Source organism: Diaphorina citri, unplaced genomic scaffold (genome assembly GCF_000475195.1).
Source record: "Diaphorina citri unplaced genomic scaffold, Diaci psyllid genome assembly version 1.1 scaffold1516, whole genome shotgun sequence".
NCBI lineage: Eukaryota > Metazoa > Arthropoda > Insecta > Hemiptera > Psyllidae > Diaphorina > Diaphorina citri.
The window spans coordinates 37,604-45,520 of NW_007378942.1; the positions used below are offsets into that span (position 1 = coordinate 37,604).

A 7,917-nucleotide genomic window follows, 5' to 3' on the forward strand; every position below is an offset into this window, starting at 1 on the left:
ATTTTACAGCCAATTCTTATCTTATCTGTACTTAGGTAGTTATTTTTTTTTTAAGAGGTTTGACAGAGGGAACTGTAACTGCTATGGTCTTATCGTCCCGAAATCGAAGAGAGAAAGAAGACAGGATAGGAGAAAGCCAGCCGTTCCGAGAACGAACATTATCCCATCAGGATAAAAACGAACATTATCCCTCTCGCAACTTTAAAAATCTTAAATGAGAACCCGCAACTTGTTAATTAATTAGCATTAGGTTCATCCCAGGCGGGAATCGAACCCGCGATCTAGCGCTTACAAGGCGTGCTACCCTCCCTCCAAGCTAACTGGGGCTCTATGTTGGCAAAGTGGTTTCTCTAATTCTCTAATATTTCATCTGCCACTGTGGAAATAGGAGAGAAAAGAGAGAATTAGAATTTAGCTAAAATAATAAACAACAATACCAATTGTAATTGTTGTATTTTATTTAACATCTAACCGCTAACCGCAGCCCGGTTTATTCAAGGTCACTGCCTCCCCTCACATCGAAGTATGTTTATGACGTGAGGGGCGTTAATCACTCTTAGGTTTACGTTTCCCCTCTTGCCATACTAAACCAAGCTCTAGACTGCGGTTAACGATAGAGTCGCCATTTTTTTCGCGGTTAATGCGAACAGCTGATTTTTTTAATCAGCTGATTATCCCCACTACGAGATTTTTACCCCCACTCTCTAGATTTCGGTTTACGGTTAGATGTTAAATAAAATACAACAATTAACACACAAGTGGAGACATTTCATGCTAACAACCAATCATTTATCACGATTTCTGCATACCTCCCTACCTTCCTTCATAACACGTTATAACGCACGTTAGGCCCAGCCATTCACTATCAGGTAGACCTGACAGGCGGACCTTTTCAGGTGTACCTGTCAGGTCTACCTGATAGTGAATGGCTAGGCCTAACGTACGTTATAACGTGTTATGAAGGAAGTCAGGTATGTACCTGATAGTGAGTGGCTGGCCTTATAGAGTTATAGTTTTACGTTTTAACATCCAACACAAACAAACTGTAAGCTCTTCGCGATTTCTCACATTAACACTCATACGATAATTACAACTGACATTACTATAGTACACTTTAGCCAGTCTAGTTAGCTTAGTTGGTAGCGCATCTGCCTAGTAAGCGCTAGGCCGCGGGTTCGATTCCCGCCCGGGGCGGATATAACGAACATTATCCCTCTCGCAACTTTAAAAATCTTAAATGAGAACCCGCAACTTGTTAATTAATTAGCATTAGGTTCATCCCAGGCGGGAATCGAACCCGCGACCTAGCGACAAGGCGTGCTACCCTCCCTCCAAGCTAACTAGGGCTCTATGTTGGCAATGTGGTTTCTCTAATATTCCATCTGCCACTGTGGAAAAAGGAGAGAAAAGGGGGGATTTAGCTAAAATAATAACAATACCAATAACCCAAAATCTGGTGTGAACATCACACAACTTTCCTTATCCTATGAAATGATGCTTATTTTGGGTGTTCTTGTTCGTACACCCCAACTTTTACAATATCTCTAACCGTTTAGTCGGTATAGCTGAAAACCGCCAAAAAAACGGTCGAAAACCGCCAAAAACCGGTCAAAATACCGCCAATCGCAGTACCTATCACAACAAAACGTCACATTTGTGGACTAAATACCAAATTTCAAGTCTCTAGCTCTTACCGATCTCGAGATATTTTGTTTACAGACAGACAGACACACACACGGACCAATGGCTGAAACTTTGTATTTAGGCTCTAGGGACCTCAAAACGTGTTTTGCCACTAAAAACTGACCATCGAAATTTTGACCCGATTACATTACTTTCCTTTCTATATAAGCAAAGTAACAAGTGGAGACATTTCATGCTAACAACCAATCACTTATCACGATTTCTGCATACCTTCCTTCATAACACGTTATAACGTACGTTAGGCCCAGCCATTCACTATCAGGTAGACCTGACAGGAAGACCTTTTCAGGTGTACTTGTCAGGTATGTACCTGATAGTGAGTGGCTGGCCTTATAGAGTTATAGTTTTACGTTTTAACATCCAACACAAACAAACTATAAGCTCTTCGCGATTTCTCATATTAACACTCATACGATAATAATTACAACTGACATTACTAGTACAGTTTAGCCAGTCTAGTTAGCTTAGTTGGTAGCGCATCTGCCTAGTAAGCGCTAGGCCGCGGGTTCGATTCCCGCCCGGGGCGGATATAATCCTGAACAGATCAGGTTCGTTCTCGGAACGGCTTGCTTTCTATAATGTCTCCCTTTCTTCGTTTTCCAAACGATACGACCTAAGCAAAAAAAAAAAAAAATCTTATTTGAAATGGAAATTTATTGTTCTCGCGGCTCAACGTGCTGCAAAAGTCATTTGTCACATGCAGTTTTTTTTTTTTTTTTTTTTTTGCCATTTTGTTGTTACTTAACTCTGCAGTATAACTTATTTGGGTACAACAACTAGTCCATTGGATATTATTTAAATTCGGAAAGGTTATTGTAATGGGTAATGGGTATGTATTAGGCATGTGCATAATTATTTATTTTTCGGGTACATGTTGCTTATTTCCATGTTCTCTCTCTCTTTCTTTCTTTCTTTCTCTCTCTCTTTCTTTCTTCCTCTCTCTCTCTCTTTCTTTCTTTCTCTCTTTCTTTCTCTCTCTCTCCAGGTTTGTGATGTTGCTGTTTGTTTTAATTTTGTGAAATTTATATTCTCAAGCATGTTGTATGTATTGCCTACATTGCATTGGTATGAGAGGGATAGCACGTTGCGAGAGATGAGAGAAAGATGGAGAAAGGGAGAGAGAGAGAGAGAGAGAGAGAGAGAGAGAGGGGGGGATTTTTGCCGAAAAATTCTCTTTCTTTCTCTCTCTTCCTTTCTCTTTCTTTCTCTCTCTTCCTTTCTCTTTCTTTCTCTCTCTTCCTTTCTCTTTCTTTCTCTCTCTTCCTTTCTCTTTCTTTCTCTCTCTTCCTTTCTCTTTCTTTCTCTCTCTTCCTTTCTCTTTCTTTCTCTCTCTTCCTTTCTCTTTCTTTCTCTCTCTTCCTTTCTCTTTCTTTCTCTCTCTTCCTTTCTCTTTCTTTCTCTCTCTTCCTTTCTCTTTCTTTCTCTCTCTTCCTTTCTCTTTCTTTCTCTCTCTTCCTTTCTCTTTCTTTCTCTCTCTTCCTTTCTCTTTCTTTCTCTCTCTTCCTTTCTCTTTCTTTCTCTCTCTTCCTTTCTCTTTCTTTCTCTCTCTTCCTTTCTCTTTCTTTCTCTCTCTTCCTTTCTCTTTCTTTCTCTCTCTTCCTTTCTCTTTCTTTCTCTCTCTTCCTTTCTCTTTCTTTCTCTCTCTTCCTTTCTCTTTCTTTCTCTCTCTTCCTTTCTCTTTCTTTCTCTCTCTTCCTTTCTCTTTCTTTCTCTCTCTTCCTTTCTCTTTCTTTCTCTCTCTTCCTTTCTCTTTCTTTCTCTCTCTTCCTTTCTCTTTCTTTCTCTCTCTTCCTTTCTCTTTCTTTCTCTCTCTTCCTTTCTCTTTCTTTCTCTCTTTCCCTTCCTTTCTCTCTTTCTCTCTTTCTCTCTCCCTCTCTCTCTTTCTTTCTCTCTCTCTCCCTCCCTCCCTTTCTCTCTCTCCCTCCATTTCTCTCTCTCCCACTCTCTTTTCAAGTACCTACACATATGCTAATATGAGTAGGTAGGTGCCTACCTCTAGATAATGTAGGTATGTATGTAGGTACTTACATATCTCCATGTTCAATATATGTTGATAACTTGATATACGGATGTTAAATGAAAGTCAAAGATCTCGGGATAACCGAATGTAACACATTGAACTTAAACAGTTTCTCAGCCTACGCTCAGGGCGGGAATCGAACCGGCGCGGCGGCCTAGAACTTACAAGGTGGGAGCGCTACCGTCCGAATCAACCAGGCTGACTCAAATTTGATGAATGGAGGGATTTTTCAGTGCTATGCTGGCAAAACATGAGACTCATGGTGGATTTCACCAACCTTCTTTCCAGGCTCAAACAGCCCGTTAGCTTAACGGCCCTGTTAAGCCAATACAAATTAAATGGAACTTGAATTAAATTAAATGGAAGCCAACACAAATTAAATTAAATGGAAGCCAACACAAATTTCACCAATATTTATTCAGTCATTAGAACTCCTGTTAAGCCTATACAAATTTAATGGAACTTAACTGGCTGTTAGCTTAACAGGAGTTCTAATGACTGAATAAATATTGGTGAAATCCAACATCAACAGAACTGTTCAGGTGCTCACTGGACCCTGTGTCTACCCGATTGCATAATCAATCGTTCCATTATTTCCAGGCGTTATGATAATCATTCGTAAGCAAAGCCATTGGGGGACAGCACCATAATAATGATAATAATAGACTCTTGAGTGGAAGGTAACCACTAGGCGAGGTTAACGCCGGAGGCGTTCTCCACCACCTAACCCTTAGAGCTGCATTATTATATATGTGGTCAAAATCTCAAATAAATGAGGATAAAATTCCATGCCTCGGCTGGGATCGAACCCACGCCCTCCTGTTTACCAGGCGAGCGTCTTGACCACTACGCTACCGAGGCAAGATATTAGTGCGAGAGGGAAGAGGAGAGGGTGAAATCTATCCTGTTTCTATGCTATCCTACCTTACACCATGGAGGTGTAAAGGTATAGGATAGCACGTTGGAGGTACCACTTTCAGATGGATCGCTGAAGCAACGTTCCGCGTGGTTGGTATCCGGATGGGTGACCATCTGGACAATCACGTGCTGGCCTTCAGGTAGACAGAAGGGGAGAGGGAGGAAGAATGAAAGAGAGAATGAGGAAGAAAGAGGAAATTATGAAAGAAGAATAGTAGGGAAGAAATTGCGAAAGAATGGAGAAATGGGATGGAAGATTGGGAAGAAATATGTACATATAATGAAAAAGAGAAGGAGAAAGAAAGAATAAGAGGGAGCGAAGAGAATTAAAGAGAGAAGAAATTGCGAAAGAATGAATAAATTGGAGAGGGAGGAAAAAAGAAAGGGAGAGAGGGAGGGAGGGAGGGAAACAAAAGCAACACGTTAGTCTTGCCGCTGACGTCAGAAGGGAAATATTGATTCCGGGTATTCAGGGAGGAGAGAATAGGTGAGAAGGAAAGAGATATATGGGAGAGAAGGTAGGAGGGAAGTAGGGTATTGGGAGGGGGTTAGATGGGAGGTAAGAGACGTTTGGGAGAGAATAGGTGAGAAGGAAAGAGATATATGGGAGAGAAGGTAGGAGGGAAGTAGGGTATTGGGAGGGGGTTAGATGGGAGGTAAGAGACGTTTGGGAGAGAATAGGTGAGAAGGAAAGAGATATATGGGAGAGAAGGTAGGAGGGAAGTAGGGTATTGGGAGGGGGTTAGATGGGAGGTAAGAGACGTTTGGGAGAGAATAGGTGAGAAGGAAAGAGATATATGGGAGAGAAGGTAGGAGGGAAGTAGGGTATTGGGAGGGGGTTAGATGGGAGGTAAGAGACGTTTGGGAGAGAATAGGTGAGAAGGAAAGAGATATATGGGAGAGAAGGTAGGAGGGAAGTAGGGTATTGGGAGGGGGTTAGATGGGAGGTAAGAGACGTTTGGGAGAGAATAGGTGAGAAGGAAAGAGATATATGGGAGAGAAGGTAGGAGGGAAGTAGGGTATTGGGAGGGGGTTAGATGGGAGGTAAGAGACGTTTGGGAGAGAATAGGTGAGAAGGAAAGAGATATATGGGAGAGAAGGTAGGAGGGAAGTAGGGTATTGGGAGGGGGTTAGATGGGAGGTAAGAGACGTTTGGGAGAGAATAGGTGAGAAGGAAAGAGATATATGGGAGAGAAGGTAGGAGGGAAGTAGGGTATTGGGAGGGGGTTAGATGGGAGGTAAGAGACGTTTGGGAGAGAATAGGTGAGAAGGAAAGAGATATATGGGAGAGAAGGTAGGAGGGAAGTAGGGTATTGGGAGGGGGTTAGATGGGAGGTAAGAGACGTTTGGGAGAGAATAGGTGAGAAGGAAAGAGATATATGGGAGAGAAGGTAGGAGGGAAGTAGGGTATTGGGAGGGGGTTAGATGGGAGGTAAGAGACGTTTGGGAGAGAATAGGTGAGAAGGAAAGAGATATATGGGAGAGAAGGTAGGAGGGAAGTAGGGTATTGGGAGGGGGTTAGATGGGAGGTAAGAGACGTTTGGGAGAGAATAGGTGAGAAGGAAAGAGATATATGGGAGAGAAGGTAGGAGGGAAGTAGGGTATTGGGAGGGGGTTAGATGGGAGGTAAGAGACGTTTGGGAGAGAATAGGTGAGAAGGAAAGAGATATATGGGAGAGAAGGTAGGAGGGAAGTAGGGTATTGGGAGGGGGTTAGATGGGAGGTAAGAGACGTTTGGGAGAGAATAGGTGAGAAGGAAAGAGATATATGGGAGAGAAGGTAGGAGGGAAGTAGGGTATTGGGAGGGGGTTAGATGGGAGGTAAGAGACGTTTGGGAGAGAATAGGTGAGAAGGAAAGAGATATATGGGAGAGAAGGTAGGAGGGAAGTAGGGTATTGGGAGGGGGTTAGATGGGAGGTAAGAGACGTTTGGGAGAGAATAGGTGCACAGAAAAGGGAAAATGTGCAAGGGAGAAAAGATTTTCCGAGGGAAAGAGGAGGGACAGAAGGACGAGAGTGTTGCGGGAGGGAAGGTTCAAGAAAGGAAGAGAGTGTATGGCTGTATGGGAAGGGAGAGGAGTATTGGGACGGAGGTAAAGGGAGGTACAGAAAAGGGAAAATGTGGAAGGGAGAAAGGATTTTCCGAGGGAAAGAGGAGGGACAGAAGGACGAGAGTATTAGGGGAGGGAAGGTTTAAGAAAGGAAGAGAGTGTATGGCTGTATGAGAGGGAGAGGAGTATTGGGACGGAGGTAAAGGGAGGTACAGAAAAGGGAAAATGTGGAAGGGAGAAAAGATTTTCCGAGGGAAAGAGGAGGAACAGAAGGGCGAGAATGTTAGGGGAGGGAAGGTTCAAGAAAGGAAGAGAGTGTATGGCTGTATGGGAAGGGAGAGTATTGGGACGGAGGTAAAGGGAGGTACAGAAAAGGGACAATATGGAAGGGAGAAAAGATTTTCCGAGGGAAAGAGGAGGGACAGAAGGACGAGAGTGTTAGGGGAGGGAAGGTTCAAGAAAGGAAGAGAGTGTATGGCTGTATGGGAAGGGAGAGGAGTATTGGGACGGAGGTAAAGTGAGGCACAGAAAAGTGAAAATGTGGAAGGGAGAAAAGATTTTCCGAGGGAAAGAGGAGGGACAGAAGGACGAGAGTGTTAGGGGAGGGAAGGTTCAAGAAAGGAAGAGAGTGTATGGCTGTATGGGAAGGGAGAGAGTATTGGGACGGAGGTAAAGGGAGGTACAGAAAAGTGAAAATGTGGAAGGGAGAAAAGATTTTCCGAGGGAAAGAGGAGGGACAGAAGGACGAGAGTGTTAGGGGAGGGAAGGTTCAAGAAAGGAAGAGAGTGTATGGCTGTATGGGAAGGGAGAGGAGTATTGGGACGGAGGTAAAGGGAGGCACAGAAAAGGGAAAATGTGGAAGGGAGAAAGGATTTTCCGAGAGAAAGAGGAGGGACAGAAGGACGAGAGTGTTAGGGGAGGGAAAGTTTTTCGAGGGAGAGAGAGTATTGGAAGAGGGAAATGAAGTTCAAAGAGAGGGAGAGAGGTATTAGGAAGGGAGAGAATTGAGAAGGGTAAAGGGAGGTACAGAAAAGGGAAAATGTGGAAGGTAGGAAAGATTTTCCGAGGGAAAGAGGAGGGACAGAAGGACGAGAGTATTAGGGGAGGGAAAGTTTTTCGAGGGAGAGAGAGTATTGAAAGAGGGAAATGAAGTTCCAAGAGAGGGAGAGAGGTATTAGGAAGGGAGAGAATTGAGAAGGTTTTATGAGGGAAAGAAAGAATACAA

At 43.4% G+C, this 7,917-nt stretch overlaps 1 long non-coding RNA gene across 1 annotated transcript in view; it reads left to right on the forward strand.

Moving 5' to 3' along the window:
- LOC113470326 overlaps nt 1–7,348 on the forward strand; it is a 9,259-nt gene extending 1,911 nt beyond the window's left edge. Inside the window, exon 2 of the long non-coding RNA XR_003393418.1 lies at nt 6,833–7,348. This is a non-coding gene — a long non-coding RNA (uncharacterized LOC113470326). The remainder of the gene's footprint in view (nt 1–6,832) is intronic.
- Nucleotides 7,349–7,917: the final 569 nt, after the last annotated feature.